The 21790-nt window shown below is 51.8% G+C and overlaps 1 protein-coding gene across 2 annotated transcripts in view; it reads right to left on the reverse strand.

The window, feature by feature from the left end:
* Positions 1 to 21790, reverse strand: part of vip (vasoactive intestinal peptide) — a 71074-nt gene that overhangs the window by 45087 nt on the left and 4197 nt on the right. The gene's annotated exons all lie outside the window — the stretch shown is intronic.

Raw genomic sequence — 21790 nt, forward strand, 5'->3', positions numbered from 1 at the left:
ACCAGAATACTGCGGATGCTGGAAATCTGAAATCTGAAATAAAAAAACAATGCTGGAAACGCTCCTAGGAACAGGAATAGGCCATTCAGCCCCTCGAATCTGTTCCACCATTCCTTTAGATCATGGCTGATCTGTCTCTCAACTCCATTTACGTGCCTTAGTTTGGTATCCTTTCACACACTTTAACACCGGTAACACCCTTACCTAACAAAAATCAGGTCTGTGAAGAGAGAAAGTTAATGTTTCAGGTTTCCGGGAGCGGTAACCCGAATTTCCGGAGAGGGGTGAGACTTCAGCGCTTGGCGTTGAGTCCCGTGCCTCCCGACTGTTACTGCCCCAAATGGGGAGATGCTGAATTTTCCCCCAAATAAATTTAAAATGATCTTGGCTTTTACACTTCACTTTTTTTTCAACTAACATGATGCGCCTCATATTCTGCCCAGTGCTGCCTCTTATGGTGCATCAGCTGCAGCAATGGATGGCTCTGATATACTTCATGGAATAAGGAAAGTCAGTCTGAGAGACAGCGAGGCAGAAGGATAAGGGGGAGCAGGTTCAGGGTTGTGAACAGCTTGGTTAGGACTGACACCAGGGTGACTTTCTTTACACCAGTGTTGGTCCAACAGAAATCTCTGACTAGTCAAAGATGAGGCTATGGTGACACCGTTTTAGAAACATAGAAACATAGAAAATAGGTGCAGGAGTAGGCCATGGTATTTGGCCTTTCAGAAGGCGTTCGACAAGGTCCCACACAAGAGATTAATGTGCAAAGTTAAAGCACATGGGATTGGGGGGTAGTGTGCTGACGTGGATTGAGAACTGGTTGTCAGACAGGAAGCAAAGAGTAGGAGTAAATGGGTACTTTTCAGAATGGCAGGCAGTGACTAGTGGGGTACCGCAAGGTTCTGTGCTGGGGCCCCAGCTGTTTACATTATACATTAATGATTTAGACGAGGGGATTAAATGTAGTATCTCCAAATTTGTGGATGACACTAAGTTGGGTGGCAGTGTGAGCTGCGAGGAGGATGCTATGAGGCTGCAGAGCGACTTGGATAGGTTAGGTGAGTGGGCAAATGCATGGCAGATGAAGTATAATGTGGATAAATGTGAGGTTATCCACTTTGGTGGTAAAAACAGAGAAATAGACTATTATCTGAATGGTGACAGATTAGGAAAAGGGGAGGTGCAACGAGACCTGGGTGTCATGGTACATCAGTCATTGAAGGTTGGCATGCAGGTACAGCAGGCGGTTAAGAAAGCAAATGGCATGTTGGCCTTCATAGCGAGGGATTTGAGTACAGGGGCAGGGAGGTGTTGTTACAGTTGTACAGGGCCTTGGTGAGGCCACACCTGGAGTATTGTGTACAGTTTTGGTCTCCTAACTTGAGGAAGGACATTCTTGCTATTGAGGGAGTGCAGCGAAGGTTCACCAGACTGATTCCCAGGATGGAGGGACTGACCTATCAAGAAAGACTGGATCAACTGGGCTTGTATTCACTGGAGTTCAGAAGAGTGAGAGGGGACCTCATAGAAACGTTTAAAATTGTGATGGGTTCAGACAGGTTAGATGCAGTAAGAATGTTCCCAATGTTGGGGAAGTCCAGAACCAGGGATCACAGTCTAAGGATAAGGGGTAAGCCATTTAGGACCGAGATGAGGAGAAACTTCTTCACCCAGAGAGTGGTGAACCTGTTGAATTCTCTACCACAGAAAGTTGTTGAGGCCAATTCACTAAATATATTCAAAAAGGAGTTAGATGTAGTCTTTACTGCTAGGGGGAATCAAGGGGTATGGCGAGAAAGCAGAAATGGGGTACTGAAGTTGCATGTTCAGCCATGAACTCATTGAATGGCGGTGCAGGCTCGAAGGGCCGAATGGCCTACTCCTGCACCTATTTTCTATGTTTCTATGGCCATTCGGCCCTTCGAGCCTGCACCACCATTCAATGAATTCATGGCTGAACATGCAACTTCAGTATCCCATTCCTGCTTTCTCGCCATACCCCTTGATTCCCCTAGTAATAAGGACTACATCTAACTCCTTTTTGAATATATTTAGTGAATTGGCCTCAACAACTTCCTGTGGTAGAGAATTCCACAGGTTCACCACTCTCTGGGTGAAGAAGTTTCTCCTCATCTCGGTCCTAAATGGCTTACCCCTTATCCTTAGACTGTGACTCCTGGTTCTGGACTTTCCCAACATTGGGAACATTCTTCCTGCATCTAACCTGTCTAAACCCGTCAGAATTTTAAACGTTTCTATGAGATCCCCACTCATTCTTCTGAACTCCAGTGAATACAAGCCCAGTTGATCCAGTCTTTCTTGATATGTCAGTCCCGCCATCCTGGGAATCAGTCCGGTGAACCTTCGCTGCACTCCCTCAATAGCAAGAATGTCCTTCCTCAAGTTAGGAAACCAAAACTGTACACAATACTCCAGGTGTGGCCTCACCAAGGCCCGGTACAACTGTAGTAACACCTCCCTGCCCCTGTACTCAAATCCCCTCGCTATGAAGGCCAACATGCCATTTGCTTTCTTAACCGCCTGCTGTACCTGCATGCCAACCTTCATGCGCTAATTTTAAACACATGCGCTAATTTTAGTCGAAAATACCTTACACACAATACAGGTATACGTACTTCACATGTATACACTCACTGAACACTCAGAATCCAAGGAAGTAAAGCAGCCACATCATTCAAAATTCACTCGCACACTCTCTGCTTTTCATCTTACCAACAGACGCACAGAAAGACAAAAGTTCACATGCATGCGCCGGGCGGATATGAGCCTTGAGATCACAGGCCCAATGACAGTGTCTATTACTCATTAACTAACCGGAAATGCAATTAATCACATCTGGATTCCCAATTAGTACCCTGTGACCATTGGACAACACTGTCCAATCACAAATGGAATAGTGCCATGGGATCTTTGACGTCAACCTGAGAGAGCAGACAGGGCCTCAGTTTAGCATCTCATTGGAAAGATGGCACCTACAACAGTGCAGCACTCTCTCAGCACTGCACTGGGAGTGTCAGCCTAGATTATGTGCTCAAGTCTCCAGAGTGGGACTCAAAACCACAACCTTTTGACCCTTCTGACCCTTCGGCGAGTGTGCTACCTACTGAGCTACAGCTGATCGTCTCTCCTGATCGCTTCAATCTTGGTGGGGCCTTGCGCGTTGCGCTTTGATTCTTCACCCAGCTTTCTCCGGTGCGGGATATTTAAAAACATTCTGTTCAGTCTCGGTTTATTAAAGCTGGGAAGCTAGTTGGCAGGTTTGGAATCTGGCAGTGGTTCATCATTTCATCTTCCTGCAGTTCTGTACGTGCAGCAGATGTCAGGAAATTCCAGAGACATGCAAGGTCTTGTTGACAAATTAACTATCTACACAAACCGAATTGACCAACACACTGATACCCAGGAAGAGGCTGAAGTAGGCAATATCCGTGATTTAGGCTTTGGAGGCCGAGCGGTGACGTCTTTAACGCCAGGTGAATACTTCCGCTATATTAATATCAAACAGGTTGGCCTAGAAATTACACGGGATATACAGCACAGAAACAAGCCATTTGGCCCAACCAGTCCATACTGATCTTTATGCTCCACTTGAGCCTCCTCCCGTCTTTCCTCATCTAAATCTTTCAGCATAACACTCTATTCCCTTCTCCCTCATATGCTTGTCTAGCCTCCCCTTAAATGCATTTGTACTATTCGCTTCAACCACTCCCTGTGGTAGCGAGTTCCACATTCTTACCACTCTTTGGGTAAATAAATTTCTTTAGAATTCCCTATTGGATTTCTTGGTGACTGTCTTATATCGATGGCCTCTAGTTATGCTCTTCCCCACAAGTGGAAACTTTCTCTCTGAATACACTCTATCAAAACATTTCATAATTTTAAAGACCTCTATTAGGTCACCCCTCAGTCTTTTTTCAAGAGAAAAGAGACCTTTCCTGATATGTATACTCTCGTATTTCTGCTATCATCCTTGTAAGTCTTCTCAGCACACCCTCCAGTGCCTCTATATCCTGTTTATGGTATGGCGACCAGAACTGTACGCAGTACTCTAAGAGCAGTCTAACCAAGGTTCGATACAGGTTTAGCATTACTTCCCTACTTTTTAATTCTATATCTCTAGAAATAAACCCAAGTGCTTGGTTTGCTTTTTCTATGGACTGGCTAACCTGTGTCGCAACCTTTAGTGATTTGTGTATTTGTACTCCGAGATCCTTTTGTTCCTCTACCTCACCCAGATTCTCATCCTCCAAGTAATATGTGACCTCCTACCAAAATGTAATACCTCACATTTATCTGTGTTAAACTTCATTTGCCAAGAATATGCCCATTCTGCAAGTTTATTAATGTCCTCCTGTAATTTGTTGCAGTCCTCAGTATAAGGTGGTGTCGCATCTGTTTTTCAGGCACAATACAGGCGCCTAGGCGTTCATTATGGCGGGCGAGGTGTGAGCACTCATTACACACTGGAAGTGCGACGCCCGCCATATTGGTGAAGGCAGAAAAAGATGCGTCCAGGGATTCGTCCCTTTGCCTATGCAAATAGGGTCCTAACGTCTGTTTGAGGCCCCCTTTGCGAAATTGGGCTGCCCTGAGTGAAGGAAAACGTGGGGCCTAACTTTCTTAAAGGGACAGCGTCAGCCAATAAATGATAAGCCGGGAGCTGTCGGAGGAACCTCATCTGAACCCACGTTAAAACTATGGGCCGCTGCTAGCTCCTACTCAACCCGTGGCCGCTCAACTCCCCTCCTCCTAATGCCATCCTCCTCTCCCGAGCCCCCTCACCCTCCACTCCCCCTCCCGCTCATCCCCAACCCCTTCTGCTCATCACCACCCACTCCCACAAACCACTTCCCTCTCCCCCTCCATCTCCTGCTCACCTCACCCCTCTCCGTTCTGCACACCTCCTTCCATTCCCCCTCCCCCTCACACCGCTCCCCCACTCCCCCTCACCCTTTCACCCTCCCCCTCGCCACCTCCCCAACCCCCCTCTCACTCCCCTTTCCCTCAAACCCCTCTCCCTACCCATTCACCTCCCAGTCACGACTTTCATGCACAACACCCACTTCCCACTCACCCCTCTCACTCACCCTTTCCCCTCACCCCTCTCTTCTCTCCACTCACCCCCTCCCTTCCTCCCCTCTTCCTCACCCTCAACCTTCTTCTTCCTGCTCATCCCCTCACGGTTAACCCCTCCCCCTCACTTCCCACCCCGTCACACACTTCCTCCACTCACCTCCCATTCACCTCCTCCCCTACTCCCTCCCTCTCACTCTGCCCCCTCTGCTCACCCCCTCCCTCTCACTCCATCCCCCTACAACCTTCCTGCTCACCCCCTGTTCCTCAGCCCCTCCCCATCCCGTCAGCTCCTTCCCTACCCCTCACTCCCTCCCCTTCGCTATCTGCCTCACCCGTCACCCCATCATTGCTCTCCCCCTCACCCCGAGCAGCTGGGATGAAAATCCGTTCTTCTCTGCTGGCTCTCTGTGAAATGTTTGGGCAGAGTCAAGCAAGCATGGGCCCACAGCAGAAACCGACACTAAGTTTGCAGACTGACTCAGAGGGGTTGCTATGTGGAAGGGGAAGTGTCTCACAGAAGCAGTAGGTCACTTTTCTGAAGTTGGCAATGACCCAATAAGCCATGACATGAGTCTTACTTTACAACTGCCATAGAAGAAAAGGATCGAATAAGGATAGATTGTCATTTGCTTCATTCTTGACTTATAAGAGTGGAAATGAATGTTGTTTGAATTAATGTGAACAGCTCATATCCAATTGTACTTTCCACTATTTTGACTTTTATCTTGATTGGACTCAAATCACCATTCAAATAAGATAGAGAATATAAACTGCTGTCATATCCCTACAATAATATCATCCTAAATACGGCCCAGTGGACACTTTTTCACCTCCCTGCCCACGTTTACACTAAATTAAGACTAGGTAGATCCGGGATAGGGAAAAGCGATCGGGAAAGAAGGGGGTGATTGGGAGATGGGGGCGATCGGGAGGGAAAGGTGCAATCGGGAGGGAAGGGGGTGATTGGGAGGGAAGGGGGTGATCGGGAGAGAAGGGGGCGATCGGGAGGGAAGGGGGTGATTGGGAGAGAAGGGGGCGATCGGGAGGGAAGGGGGCGATCAGGAGGGAAGTCAGTGATTGGGAGAGAAGGGGGTGATCGGGAGGGAAGGGACGATCGGGAGAGAAGGGGCGATCGGGAGGGAAGGGGGTGATTGGAAGAGAAGGGGCCGATCGGGAGGGAAGGGGACGATCAGGAGGGAAGGCGGTGGTCGGGAGGGAAGGGGGCAATCAGGAGAGAAGGGGGCAATCGGGAGGGAAGGAGGTGATCGGGAGAAATGGGGTGATCGGGAGGGAAGGGAGAGATCAGGAGAGAAGGGGTGATCGGGAGGAAAGGGGGCGATCAGGAGGGAAGGGGTGATTGGAAGGGAAGGGGGTGATTGGGAGAGAAGGGGACAATCGGGAGGGAAGGGACCAATCGGGAGGGAAGGGGGTGATCGGGAGAAAAGGGGCGATCGGGAGGTAAGGGGGCGATCGGGAGAGAAGAGGCGATTGGGAGAGAAGGGGGTGATTGGGAGGAAAGGGGGTGATTGGGAGGGAAGGGGGCGATCAGTAGAGAAGGTGGTGACTGGGAGAGAAGGGGGTGATCGGGAGGGAAGGGGGCAATTGGGAGGGAAGGGGGTGATTGGGAGGGAAGATGGTGATCGGGAGGGAAGGGGGCGATCGGGAGAGAAGGGGGCAATCGGGAGGGAAGGGGGTGATCGGGAGAAATGGGGTGATCAGGAGGGAAGGGAGAGATCAGGAGAGAAGGGGTGATCGGGAGGAAAGGGGGCGATCAGGAGGGAAGGGGTGATTGGAAGGGAAGGGGGCGATCAGGAGAGAAGGGGACAATCGGGAGGGAAGGGACCAATCGGGAGGGAAGGGGGTGATCGGGAGAAAAGGGGCGATCGGGAGGGAAGGGGGCGATCGGGAGAGAAGAGGCGATTGGGAGAGAAGGGGGTGATTGGGAGGGAAGGGGGTGATCAGGAGGGAAGGGGGCGATTGGGAGGGAAGGGGGTGATTGGGAGGGAAGGGGGCGGTCGGGAGGGAAGTGGGTGATTGGGAGGGAAGGGGGCGATCGGGAGGGAAGGGGGTGATTGGAAGAGAAGGGGCCGATCGGGAGGGAAGGGGACAATCAGGAGGGAAGGCGGTGGTCGGGAGGGAAGGGGGCAATCAGGAGAGAAGGGGGCAATCGGGAGGGAAGAGGTGATCGGGAGAGAAGGGGGTGATTGGGAGAGAAGGGGGCGATCGGGAGAGAAGGGGCGATCGGGAGGGAAGGGGCGATCAGGAGAGAAGGGGCGATAGGAGGGAAGGGGGCGATCAGGAGGGAAGGGGCGATCGGGAGGGAAGGGAGCGATCAGGAGGGAAGGGGTGATTGGGAGGGAAGGGGGCAATCAGGAGAGAAGGGAGCAATCGGGAGGGAAGGGGTGATCGGGAGAGAAGGGGTGATCGGGAGGGAAGGGGTAATCGGGAGAGAAGGGGGTGATCGGGAGAGAAGGGGGCGATCAGGAGAGAAGGGGGCGATCTGGAGAGAAGCGGCGAATTGGGAGGAAAGGGGGCGATCGGGAGGGAAGGGGTAATCGGGAGAGAAGGGGGTGATTGGGAGGGAAGGGGTGATCGGGAGAGAAGGGGGTGATCGGGAGAGAAGGGGGCGATCAGGAGAGAAGGGGGCGATCTGGAGAGAAGCGGCGATCGGGAGGAAAGGGGGCGATCGGGAGGGAAGGGGGTGATCGGGAGAGAAGGGGGCAATTGGGAGGGAAGGGGGTGATCGGGAGAAATGGGGTGATCGGGAGGGAAGGGAGAGATCAGGAGAGAAGGGGTGATCGGGAGGGAAGGGAGAGATCAGGAGAGAAGGGGTGATCGGGAGGAAAGGGGGCGATCAGGAGGGAAGGGGTGATTGGAAGGGAAGGGGGCGATCAGGAGAGAAGGGGACAATCAGGAGGGAAGGGACCAATCGGGAGGGAAGGGGGTGATCGGGAGAAAAGGAGCGATCGGGAGGGAAGGGGGCGATCGGGAGAGAAGAGGCGATTAGGAGAGAAGGGGGTGATTGGGAGGGAAGGGGGTGATCGGGAGGGAAGGGGGTGATTGGGAGGGAAGGGGGCGGTCAGTAGAGAAGGTGGTGACCGGGGGAGAAGGGAAGATCGGGAGGGAAGGAGGCGATTGGGAGGGAAGGGGTGATCGGGAGAGAAGGGGCGATCGGGAGGGAAGGGGTAATCGGGAGAGAAGGGGGTGATCGGGAGAGAAGGGGGCGATCAGGAGAGAAGGGGGCGATCTGGAGAGAAGCGGCGAATTGGGAGGAAAGGGGGCGATCGGGAGGGAAGGGGTAATCGGGAGAGAAGGGGGTGATCGGGAGAGAAGGGGGCGATCAGGAGAGAAGGGGGCGATCTGGAGAGAAGCGGCGATCGGGAGGAAAGGGGGCGATCGGGAGGGAAGGGGGTGATCGGGAGAGAAGGGGGCAATTGGGAGGGAAGGGGGTGATCGGGAGAAATGGGGTGATCGGGAGGGAAGGGAGAGATCAGGAGAGAAGGGGTGATCGGGAGGAAAGGGGGCGATCAGGAGGGAAGGGGTGATTGGAAGGGAAGGGGGCGATCAGGAGAGAAGGGGACAATCGGGAGGGAAGGGACCAATCGGGAGGGAAAGGGGTGATCGGGAGAAAAGGGGCGATCGGGAGGGAAGGGGGCGATCGGGAGAGAAGAGGCGATTAGGAGAGAAGGGGGTGATTGGGAGGGAAGGGGGTGATCGGGAGGGAAGGGGGTGATTGGGAGGGAAGGGGGCGATCAGTAGAGAAGGTGGTGACCGGGGGAGAAGGGGGTGATCGGGAGGGAAGGGGGCGATTGGGAGGGAAGGGGGTGATTGGGAGGGAAGGGGGCGATCGGGAGGGAAATGGGTGATTGGGAGGGAAGGGGGTGATCGGGAGGGAAGGGGGTGATTGGGAGGGAAGGGCCGATCGGGAGAGAAGGGGCGATCGGGAGAGAAGGGGGTGATCGGGAGGGAAGGGGGCGATCGGGAGGGAAGGGGGTGATCGGGAGGGAAGGGGGTGATCGGGAGGGAAGGGGGTGATCGGGAGGGAAGGGGGTGATCATGAGAGAAGGTGGTGACCGGGAGAGAAGGGGACGATCGGGAGGGAAGGGGGCGATCGGGAGGGAAGGGGGCGATAGGGAGGGAAGGGGGTGATCGGGAGGGAAGGGGGCGATAGGGAGGGAAGAGGGTGATCTGGAGGGAAGGTGGCGATCGGGAGGGAAGGGGTTTATCGGGAGGGAAGGGCAATCGGGAGGGAAGGGGGTGATCGGAGGGAAGGGGTGATTGGGAGGGAAGTGGGTGATCGGGAGGGAAGAGGGTGATCGGGAGGGAAGCGGGTGATCGGGAGGGAAGGGGGTGATTGGGAGGGAAGGGGGTGATCGTGAGAGAAGGGGGCGATCGGGAGGGAAGGGGGTGATTGGGAGAGAAGGGGGCGATCGGGAGGGAAGGGGGCGATCAGGAGGGAAGTCAGTGATTGGGAGAGAAGGGGGTGATCGGGAGGGAAGGGACGATCGGGAGAGAAGGGGCGATCGGGAGGGAAGGGGGTGATTGGAAGAGAAGGGGCCGATCGGGAGGGAAGGGGGCGATCAGGAGGGAAGGCGGTGGTCGGGAGGGAAGGGGGCAATCAGGAGAGAAGGGGGCAATCGGGAGGGAAGAGGTGATCGATAGAGAAGGGGGTGATAGGGAGAGAAGGGGGCGATCGGGAGAGAAGGGGCGATCGGGAGGGAAGGGGTGATTGGAAGGGAAGGGGGCGATCAGGAGAGAAGGGGACAATCGGGAGGGAAGGGGGTGATCGGGAGAAAAGGGGCGATCGGGAGGGAAGGGGGCAATCGGGAGAGAAGAGGCGATTGGGAGAGAAGGGGGTGATTGGGAGGGAAGGGGGTGATCGGGAGGGAAGGGGTGATTGGAAGGGAAGGGGGTGATTGGGAGAGAAGGGGACAATCTGGAGGGAAGGGACCGATCGGGAGGGAAGGGGGTGATCGGGAGAAAAGGGGCGATCGGAAGGGAAGGGGGCGATCGGGAGAGAAGAGGCGATTGGGAGAGAAGTGGGTGATTGGGAGGGAAGGGGGTGATCGGGAGGGAAGGGGGTGATTGGGAGGGAAGGGGGCGATCAGTAGAGAAGGTGGTGACCGGGAGAGAAGGGGGTGATCGGGAGGGAAGGGAGCGATTGGGAGGGAAGGGGATGATTGGGAGGGAAGGTGGTGATCGGGAGGGAAGGGGGCGATCGGGAGAGAAGGGGGCAATCGGGAGGGAAGGGGGTGATCGGGAGAAATGGGGTGATCGGGAGGGAAGGGAGAGATCAGGAGAGAAGGGGTGATCGGGAGGAAAGGGGGCGATCAGGAGGGAAGGGGTGATTGGAAGGGAAGGGGACGATCAGGAGAGAAGGGGACAATCAGGAGGGAAGGGACCAATCGGGAGGGAAGGGGGTGATCGGGAGAAAAGGGGCGATCGGGAGGGAAGGGGGCGATCGGGAGAGAAGAGGCGATTGGGAGAGAAGGGGGTGATTGGGAGGGAAGGGGGTGATCTGGAGGGAAGGGGGCGATCGGGAGGGAAGGGGTTTATCGGGAGGGAAGGGCAATCGGGAGGGAAGGGGGTGATCGGGAGGGAAGGGGGTGATTGGGAGGGAAGTGGGTGATCGGGAGGGAAGAGGGTGATCGGGAGGGAAGCGGGTGATCGGGAGGGAAGGGGACGATCAGGAGAGAAGGGGGCGATCGGGAGGGAAGCGGGTGATCGGGAGGGAAGGGAGCGATCAGGAGAGAAGGGGGCAATCGGGAGGGCTGGGGGCGATCGGGAGGGAAGGGGGCGATCAGGAGGGAAGGGGGTGATCGGGAGGGAAGGGGGCGATCGGGAGGGAAGGGGGTGATAGGGAGGGAAGGGGGCGATCGGGAGGGAAGGGTGCGATCAGGAGGGAAAGGTGTGATCGCTCGAGAAGGGGGCGATCGGGAGAGAAGGGGGCAATAGGGAGGGAAGGGGGCGATCGGGAGGGAAGGGGGTGATCGAGAGGGAAGGGTGTGATCGCTCGAGAAGGGGGCGATCGGGCGAGAAGGGGGCGATAGGGAGGGAAGGGGGCGATTGGGAGAGAAGGGGGCGATCGGGAGAGAAGGGGCGATCGGGAGGGAAGGGGGTGATTGGGAGATAAGGGGGCGATCGGGAGGGAAGGGGGCGATCAGGAGGGAAGTCAGTGATAGGGAGGGAAGGGGGCGATCGGGAGGGAAGGGGGTGATCGAGAGGGAAGGGTGTGATCGCTCGAGAAGGGGGCGATCGGGCGAGAAGGGGGCGATAGGGAGGGAAGGGGGTGATCGGGAGGGAAAGGGGTGATCGGGAGGGAGTAAGACGACAGGGAGCGGTTGGGAGAGAGAGAGTGACAATGGTTGGGGGAGTTTTCAAAGCCCCAAATCTTCATCGGTGAGCTGCCGGGCGATGCCTTGCATCTGCCTGCACCTCGCCAGCCTCATTTAAATGAGGCCTGAGACCCAATATCAGACAGGCCAGTTTCTAGGCCCTGGGTTTTGCTCTATGTCCAGCCTGAGAGTGCTTGATGTTGCCACTCAATGTTATGGCTGGACGAGCTGCCCCAGTCCCCACTGAAGTGCTCCATGTTGCTAAACACAAAAATTCAAAATTCAAAATTTCAATTAATGTGCAGGCTGGAATAATAATTTATTCGAATTCCCTACATTTCAAAAGTGACTATACCTCAATAGTATTTCATTGTCGGTAAAATGCTTTGGGACGTCCTGAGATCATGAAAGGCGCTATAGAAATGCATGTCTTTCTTTTTTTCTATAATTTCTTGGCTAATATTAGTCCAATTTAGTTTTAGTTGACAAGTTGAAAAACATTTTAATCCAACTCAAAACTCTTCATGTACAATGAATTACCATTGTTATGTAGACAAACATGACAGCCATTTTGCAAAGAACCAGATCCCACAAATAGCAATGAACTGAATGATCAGGCCACCTGTTTTCTGGTGAGGTTGATTGAGGGAAGAATATTGGCCAGGACACCAGACAATCTCACAATCTTTAAATTGTGCCATGGGATCTTTAACATGATTATGGTTTGTGAGGCTTGCCCAGTGCCTAATTTGGTAAGTACCTGGTGTGACATATGACCAGTACATGGTCTGGGCTGACATGGACCAGATGGTCACATGATCAGTCCATGGTCTGGGCTAAGTCAGCTGATCTCAGCTGGAGCAACTGTTGAGACACTTTAGGAAGGACGTGGGACTTTGGAGGGGGTACAGAAGAGATTTACAAGAATAGACTCGAGAAACTGTTCTCCTTCGAGCAGAGAAGGCCAAGTGGAGATTTGATAGAGGTGTTCAAAATCATGAAGGGTTTAGATAGAGTAACTAACAGGAAACTGTTTCCAATGGCTGCAGGGTCGATAACAGGAAGGCACAGATTTAAGGTGATTGGCAAAAGAACCAGAGACGACACAAGGATTTATGCAGCGGGTGATTAGGATTTGGAATGCACTGCCTGATAGGATGGTGGATACAGAGTCAATTGCGGCCTTCAAAAGGGAATTGAATAAATACTTGAAAGAGGAATAACTTGCAGGGATATGAGGAAAGACTGGAGAGTGGGACTAACTGGATTGTTTTTCGAAAGAGCTGTTGCAGACTCAATGGGCCAAATGGTCTCCTTCTGTGCTGTTAGAGTCTATAATTTTATCCACTTACACAATCAGAGAGAGCCTCGGTTTAATAATTGGGCTAGAAATTCCATAGTGTCCTGTTTGGGCCGTTAACTTTTGAAAAGTTGTATGTTTAGCGCCAAACGCAAATCAATCTCGACGCCGGCAAATTTGAGTCTTTGCGCTGAAAGAATGCAGGTGAGCGCTAAATCAGGCTCTAATGGCGTAGGTGAGCATCGTTAGGCTTCAAGCAATAATGAAAATGAGGTGTTGTGAAATCAGCAGTGAGCATTGGCGAAGGTGCCTTCCAGCCATTAAAGGGGAGGGTCACTGGAGTCTGCACACTCACTCCCAATGATTCTGGGAGTGCAGAATGGCGATATGCAGTGGGATGAAATGCAACACTCCGGGGACTAAGCGGCATTGATCTGGCTGCAGATACATCCTGCACTCTCTGCCATGCATCAGGAACGGTAGCATAGTGGTAATGTCACTGGTCTAGTAATCCAGAGGCCTGGACTAACAATCCAGATTTATTTATTTAACTGAATTTAAATTCCCCAGCTGCCAATGTTCATCATCGAATCCCACCATGGCAGCTGGGGAATTTAAATTCAGTTAAATAAATAAATCTGGAATAAAAAGTTGGTATCAGTAACACTGACCATGAAACTACCAGATTGTCTTAAAACCCCATCTGGTTCACTAATGTCCTTTAGGGAAGGAAATCTGCCGTCCTTACCCAGTCTGGCCTATATGTGACTCCAGATCCACATCAATGTGGTTGACTCTTAACTACCCTCTGAAATGGCCGAGCAAGCCACTCAATTATACAGAACCACTATGAAAAACAATAATAAGAATAAAATTGGATAGATCGCCCGGCATCGACCTCGGCACCGGCTACGGACACGATAACGGCACACCCAGCCCAGTCGACCCTGCAATGTCCTGCTCACCAATATCTGGGGACTTGTACCAAAATTGGGAGCGCTGTCCCACAGACTAGTCAAGCAACATAATCATACTCACAGAATCATACCTTTCAGCCAATGTCCCAGATTCCTCCATCACCATCCCTGGGTACCTGGGTATGTCCTGTCCCACCAGCAGGGGTAATGGCACAGTAGTAAACAGTCATGAGGGAGTGGCCTAGGGAGTCCTCAACATTGACTCCAGACCCCATGAAGTCTCACGGCTTCAGGTCGAGCATGGGCAAGGAAACCTCCTGCTGATTATTACCTATCTACTGCTGATGAATCAGTACTCCTCCATGTTGAACACCATTTGGAAGAAGCAATGAGAGTAGCAAGGGCACAGAATGTACTCCGGTTGGGGGACTTGAATGTCCATCACCAAGTATGGCTCGGTAGCACCACTACTGACTGAGCTGGCCGAGTCCTGAAGAACATAGCTGCCAGACTGTCTTGCAGCAGGTGGTGAGAGAACCAACACGAGGGAAAAACCTACTTGACCTCGTCTTCACCAATCTACCTGTTGCAGATGTATCTGTCCATGACAGTTGGTAGCAGTGACCGAGGATACCATCCATCGTGTTGTGTGGCACTACCACCGTGCCAAATGGGATAGATTCAGAACAGATCTAGTAGCTCAAAACTGGGCATCCATGAGGCACTGTGGGCCACCAGCAGCAGCAGAATTGTATTCCACCACAATCTGTAACCTCATGGCCCGGCATATCCCTCACTCGACCATCACCATCAAGCCATGGGACCAATCTTGGTTTAATAAGAAGTGTAGAAGAGCATGCCAGGTGCAGCCTAAAAATGAGATGCCAACCTGCGGAAGATGCAACACAGGACAACATGCATGCTAAAAAGTGGAAGCAGCATGCTATAGCAAGGCTAAACGATTGAACAACCATCATCATCATCATAGACTCCCTCTGAATCGAGGAAGACTTGCGTCCACTCCCAAAGTGAGTTCTTTGATGACTGAACAGTCTGATACGAGAGCCACAGACCCTGTTACAGGTGGGACAGACATTCGTCGAGGGAAGGGGTGGGTTTGCCGTGCGCTCCTTCCGCTGGCTGCGCTTGACCTCTTCACGCTTTTTGCGTTGAGACTCGTAGACCTCAACGCCCTCCCGGATGCACTTTCTCTACCTCGGGCGGTCTTCGGCCAGAGTCTCCCAGGTGTCAGTGGTGATGTCGCACTTTACCAGGGAGGCTTTGAGGGTGTACTTATAACATTTCCGCTGCCCACCTTTGGCTCGATTACCATGAAGGAGCTCCACATAAAGCATTTTCTTAGGGAGTCTCGTATCTTAGGCTGGGGGAGGCCATCTTAGACTGGGTGTTGTGTAATGAGAGAGGATTAATTAGTAATCTCGTTGCGCGAGGCCCCTTGGGGAAGAGTGAGCATAATATGGTGGAATTCTACATTAGGATGGAGAATGAAACAGTTAATTCAGAGACCATGGTCCAGAACTTAAAGAAGGGTAACTTTGAAGGTATGAGGCGTGAATTGGTTAGGATAGATTGGCGAATGATACTTAAGGGGTTGAAAGTGGACGGGCAATGGCAGACATTTAGAGATCGCATGGATGAATTACAACAATTGTACATCCCTGTCTGGCGTAAAAATAATAAAGGGAAGATGGTTCAACCGTGGCTATCAAGGGAAATCAGGGATAGTATTGAAGCCAAGGAAGGGGCATACAAATTGGCCAGAAATAGCAGCGAACCCGGGGACTGGGAGAAATTTAGAACTCAGCAGAGGAGGACAAAGGGTTTGATTAGGTTAGGGAAAATAGAGTACAAGAGGAAGCTTGCAGGGAACATTAAGATGGGCTGAAAAAGCTTCTACAGATATGTAAAGAGAAAAAGGTTAATAAAGACAAACGTAGGTCCCCTGCAGTCAGAATCAGGGGAAGTCATAACGGGGAACAAAGAAATGGCAGACCAATTGAACAAGTACTTTGGTTCGGTATTCATTAAGGAGGACACAAACAACCTTCCGGATATAAAAGGGGTCAGAGGGTCTAGTAAGGAGGAGGAACTGAGGGAAATCCTTATTAGTCGGGAAATTGTGTTGGGAAAGTTGATAGGATTGGAGGCCGATAAATCCCCAGGGCCTGATGGACTGCATCCCAGAGTACTTAAGGAAGTGGCCTTGGAAATAACGGATGCATTGACAGTCATTTTCCAACATTCCATAGACTCTGGATCAGTTCCTATAGAGTGGAGGGTAGCCAATGTAACCCCACTTTTTAAAAAAGGAGGGAGAGAGAAAGCAGGGTATTATAGACCGGTCAGCCTGACCTCAGTAGTGGGTAAAATGATGGAATCAATTATTAAGGATGTCATAGCAGCGCATTTGGAAAGAGGTGACATGATAGGTCCAAGTGGATTTGTGAAAGGGAAATCATGCTTGTCAAATCTTCTGGAATTTTTTGAGGATGTTTCCAGTAGAGTGGACAAGGGAGAACCAGTTGATGTGGAGTATTTGGACTTTCAGAAGGCTTTCGACAAGGTCCCACACAAGAGATTAATGTGCAAAGTTAAAGCACATGAGATTGGGGTAAGTGTGCTGACGTGGATGGAGAACTGGTTAGCAGACAGGAAGCAAAGAGTAGGAGTAAATGGGTACTTTTCAGAATGGCAGGCAGTGACTAGTGAGGTACCACAAGGTTCTGTGCTGGGGCCCCAGCTGTTTACATTGTACATTAATGATTTAGACGAGGGGATTATTTAGACGAGGGAATTAAATGTCGTATCTCCAAATTTGCGGATGACACTAAGTTGGGTGGCAGTGTGAGCTGCGAGGAGGATGCTATGAGGCTGCAGAGTGACTTGGATAGGTTAGGTGAGTGGCAGATGAAGTATAATGTGGATAAATGTGAGGTTATCCACTTTGGTGGTAAAAACAGAGAGACAGATTATTATCTGAATGGTGACAGATTAGGAAAAGGGGAGGTGCAACGAGACTGGGTGTCATGGTACATCAGTCATTGAAGGTTGGCATGCAGGTACAGCAGGTGGTTAAGAAAGCAAATGGCATGTTGGCCTTCATAGCGAGGGGATTTGAGTACAGGGGCAGGGAGGTGTTACTACAGTTGTACAGGGCCTTGGTGAGGCCACACCTGGAGTATTGTGTACAGTTTTGTTCGCCTAACTTGAGGAAGGACATTCTTGCTATTGAGGGAGTGCAGCGAAGGTTCACCAGACTGATTCCTGGGATGGCGGGACTGACATATCAAGAAATACTGGATCAACTGGGCTTGTATTCACTGGAGTTCAGAAGAATGAGAGGGGATCTCATAGAAACGTTTAAAATTCTGACGGGTTTAGACAGATTAGATGCAGGAAGAATGTTCCCAATGTTGGGGAAGTCCAGAACCAGGGGTCACAGTCTAAGGATAAGGGGTAAGCCATTTAGGACCGAGATGAGGAGAAACTTCTTCACCCAGAGAGTGGTGAACCTGTGGAATTCTCTACCACAGAAAGTTGTTGAGGCCAATTCACTAAATATATTCAAAAAGGAGTTAGATGTAGTCCTTACTACTAGGGGGATCAAGGGGTATGGCGAGAAAGCAGGAATGGGGTACTGAAGTTGCATGTTCAGCCATGAACTCATTGAATGGCGGTGCAGGCTCGAAGGGCCGAATGGCCTACTCCTGCACCTATTTTCTATGTTTCTATGTTTCTATCTGGCATGCGAACTATGTGCTCCGCCCATCGAAGCTGATCGAGTGTGGTCAGTGCTTCAATACTGGGGATGTTAGCCTGGACGAGGACACTGATGTTGGTGCGCCTGTCCTCCCTGGGGGTTTTCAGGATCTTGCGGAGATATCGTTGGTGATTATATCTCCAGCAACTTGAGGTGCCTTCTCTACATTGTCCATGCCTCAGATTCATATGGGAGCACAGGTATTACTACAGCCCTGTAGACCATGAGCTTGGTGGTAGATTTCTGGATCTGGTCTTCAAACACTCTTTTCCTCAGACGGCCGAAGGCTGCACTGGTGCACTGGAGGCGATGTTGAATCTCCGCATCAATGTTTGCCTTTGTTGATAAGAGGCGCCCGAGATATGGGAAATGGTCCACGTTGTCGAGGGCCGCGCCGTGAATCTTGATGATTGGAGGACAGTACTGTGAGGCGGGGACATGCTGGTGGAGGACCTTTGTCTTACGGACGTTAAGCGTAAGGCCCATGCTTTTGTATGCCTCAGTGAATACATTGACTATATCCTGGAGTTTAGCCTCTGAATGTGCACAGACACAGGCACCGTCCGCATACTGCAGCTCAACGACAGAGGTTGGGGTGATCTTGGACCTGGCCTGGAGGCGGCGTAGGTTAAACAGCTTCCCACTGGTTCTGTAGTTTAGTTTCACTCCAGCGGGGAGCTTGTTGATTGTGAGGTGGAGCACGGCAGTGAGGAAGATTGAGAAGAGGTTTGGAGCGATAACACACCCCTGTTTGACCCCAGTGTGGATGTGGATTGGGTCTGTAATGGATCCGTTGGTAAGGATCACGGCCTGCATGTCATCGTGAAGCAGGCGAAGGATGTTGACAAACTTTTGGGGGCATCCGAAACGGAGGAAGACGCTCCATAGACCCTTACGCTTGACAGTGTCAAAGGCCTTTGTAAGATCGAAAAAGGCCATGTATAAGGCCTTTCCCTGCATTTTTCCTGCAGCTGTCGCGCTGCAAAGATCATGTCCGTTGTGCCCCGTAAGGGACAAAATCCGCACTGTGATTCCGTGAGGAGCTACTCGGCCACAGGGAGAAGAGTATTGAGGAGAACTCTTGCAACAACTTTCCCAGTGGCTGAAAGCAGGGAGATTCCCCTGTAATTGCTGCAGTCGGACTTGTCCCCTTTTTAAAAAATGGTCACAATCTCTACAACTCTGAGATCTCCTGGCATGCTGTCCTCCCTCCAGATGAGAGATATGAGGTCATATATCCGTGCCAACAGCGCCTCTCCGCCATACTTTAGCGTCTCAGCAGGTATTCCATCACACCCGTAGCCTTGTTATTCTTGAGCTGTTTTATGGCTTTGCCTACTTCGTGCAACGTTGGAGTTTCACTGAATCGGTGGCGGGTCGGATGCTGTGGGATGGAGTCGAGAACACTCGAGTCAAAGGCAGAGTCTCGATTGAGGTGATCTTCAAAGCGCTCCTTCCATCGGACCTTGACAGCCTCGGTGTTCTTGTTGAATGTTTCCCTGTTCTTGGTCAGGAGTGGGGTGGGGCCTTGGGAGTTTGGACTATAAGTGGCCTTGACTTCAGTGAATAATCCTCGCATATCGTGGCTGTTGGCCAGTTGTTGTATCTCCTGTGCTTTCTCCATCCACCACCTGTTGTTTAGGTCCAGGGTTTTTTGTTGGACCTGAGCCTTGAACCGTCTGTAATGTTGTTTTGCAGCTCCCAAATTGGGCTGTTGCTTGAGACTCAGAAATGCTTTGTGCTTGCGATCTATTAGTACTTTGATCTCCTGATCATTTTTATTAAACCAGTCCTGATGTTTTCTGGTTGAGTGACCAAGTGTCTCTTCACAGGCACTGGTTATAGAGGCCTGGAGGGCAGACCAAGCGCTGTAGGCATTCAGCATCTCAGGGTCATCAAGGCACGCCAGATTGGCTGTGAGGCACTGGCTGTATAGAGCTCTCTTAGCTGGGTCTCTAAGTGCCCCGGCATTAACTTTTTTACAGAACTGCTTCTGCTGTCCCTTCTGCTTTGGGGCAATATTAATGTTGATGATGGATCGGATTAGGCGGTGGTCCGTCCAGCAGTCGTCCGCTCCTGTCATGGTGCGGGTGATGCACACATCCTTGCGATCCCTGGCTCGGAAGATGATATAGTCAAGCAGGTGCCAGTGTTTGGAGCGAGGGTGTTGCCACGATGCCTTGTATTTGTCCCTCTGGTGGAACAGGGTGTTGGTGATGAGAAGTTCATGTTCTAGACATTTTGTCAGGAGTAGGGTAGCTCTGGGGTTGGCTTTCCCTGCCCCTTCTCTGCCAATCACGCCTCCCCAGAGGGCTGTGTCTTTGCCAACCCTGGCATTAAAGTCACCCAGGAGGATCAATTTGTCGCCCATGGGGACGCGAGACAGGGATGTCTCGAGGTTGGAATAAAAACACTCTTTAGCCTCATCCGTTGCATCGAGTGTACTCACTGATGACTGTGGTGCATTGGTTCCGGGATAGGGTGATACGAAGAGCCATGAGGCGTTCGTTAACCCCACAGGGGTAGTCTTTGAGGCGGTCGACCAGCTCATTCTTGACGGCAAAGCCGACTGCATGAAGGTGGCGTTCTGCCTCTGGTTTCCCTTTCCAGAAGAAGGTGCAACCTCCACCATGTTCCTTCAACTGGCCTTCCCCTGCCCGCCGGGTCTTGCTTATGGCGGCGATGTCAATGTCAAAACGTCTGAGTTCCCGGGCAACTATGACGGTGTGGCATTCCGGCCTGTTGCTGTTGGAATTGTCCATGAGGGTGATGTTTCCAGGTCCCGAACTTCATTCTGACGAAGTGGAAGATGCCTGTGTGTGAGCTCTTTTAACGTGGGGTGGCCGCTGCACACCGGCAATCACACGGGCTTAGCTGAACAAGGTCTTGGTCCAGTGGCAAGGGGTTCCAAGACACAACCAACGGATCAGATCAAAGCTTTGCAGTGCAGTCACATCCAGTCATGAATGGTGGTGGACAATTAAACATCTAACAGGAGGAGGAGGCTCCATGAATATCCCCATCTTCAATGATGACGGAGCCCAGCACGGAAGTGCAAAAGACAAGGCTGAAGTGTTTGCAACCATCTTCAGCCAGAAGTGCCGAGTGGATGATCCATATCGGCCTCCTCCTGAATTCCTCACCATCACAGAAGCCAGTCTTCAGCCAATTAGATTCACTCCACATGATAACAAGAAGCGGCTGAGCGCACTGGATGCAGCAAAGTCTGTGGGCCCCGATAACATCCCGGCTGTTGTGCTGAAGACTTGTGCTCCAGAACTAGCTGCACCTCTACCCAAGCTGTACCAGTACAGCTGAAACACTGGCATCTACCCGAAAATGGGGTAAACTGCTCAGATATGTCCTGTCCACAAAAAGCAGGAAAAATCCAATCCGGCCAATTAACGCCCCATCAGTCTACTCTCAATCATCAGCAAAGTGATGGAAGGTGTTGTTGACAGTGCTATCAAGCGGCACTTGCTCACCAATAACCTGCTCACCGATGCCCAATTTGGGTTCCGCCAGGACCACTCGGCTCCAGACCTCATTACAGCCTTTGTCCAAACATGGACAAAAGAGCTGAATTCCAGAGGTGAGGTGAGAGTGACTGCCCTTGATATCAAGGCAGCATTTGACCGAGTGTGGCACCAAGGCGCCCTAGTAAAACTGAAATCAATGGGAATCAGGGGAAAACTCTCCCCTGGCTGGAGTCATACCGAGCACAAAGGAAGATGGTTGTGCTTGTTGGAGGTCAATCATCGCAGCCCCAGGACATCGCTGCAGGAGTTCCTCAGTGCAGTGTCCTAGGCCCAACCATCTTCAGCTGCTTCATCAATGATCTTCCCTCCATCATAAGGTCAGAGGTGGGGATGTTCGCTGATGACCGCACAGTGTTCAGTTCCATTTGCAACTCCTCAGATAATGAAACAGTTCATGCCCACATGCAGCAAGACCTGGATGGCATTCAGGCTTGGGCTGATATGTGGCAAGTAACATTCGTGCCACACAAGTGGCAGACACTAGCTATCTCCAACAAGCGAGAGTCTAACCACCGCCCCTTGACATTCAACAGCATTACCATAGTTGAAACCCCCACCATCAACATCCTGGGGTTCACCATTGACCAGAAACTTAACTGGACCAGCCAAATAAATACTGTGGCAACAAGAGCAGGTCAGACGCTGGGTATTCTGCAGTGAGTGTCTCACCTCCTGACTCCGCAAAGCCTTTCCACCATCTACAAGGCACAAGTCAGGAGTGTGATGGAATACTCTCCATTTGCCTGGATGAGTGCAGCTCCAACAACACTCAAGAAGCTCGACACATCCAGGACAAAGCAACCTGCTTGATTGGCACC

Source organism: Pristiophorus japonicus, chromosome 9 (assembly GCF_044704955.1).
Source record: "Pristiophorus japonicus isolate sPriJap1 chromosome 9, sPriJap1.hap1, whole genome shotgun sequence".
Taxonomy (NCBI): domain Eukaryota; kingdom Metazoa; phylum Chordata; class Chondrichthyes; family Pristiophoridae; genus Pristiophorus; species Pristiophorus japonicus.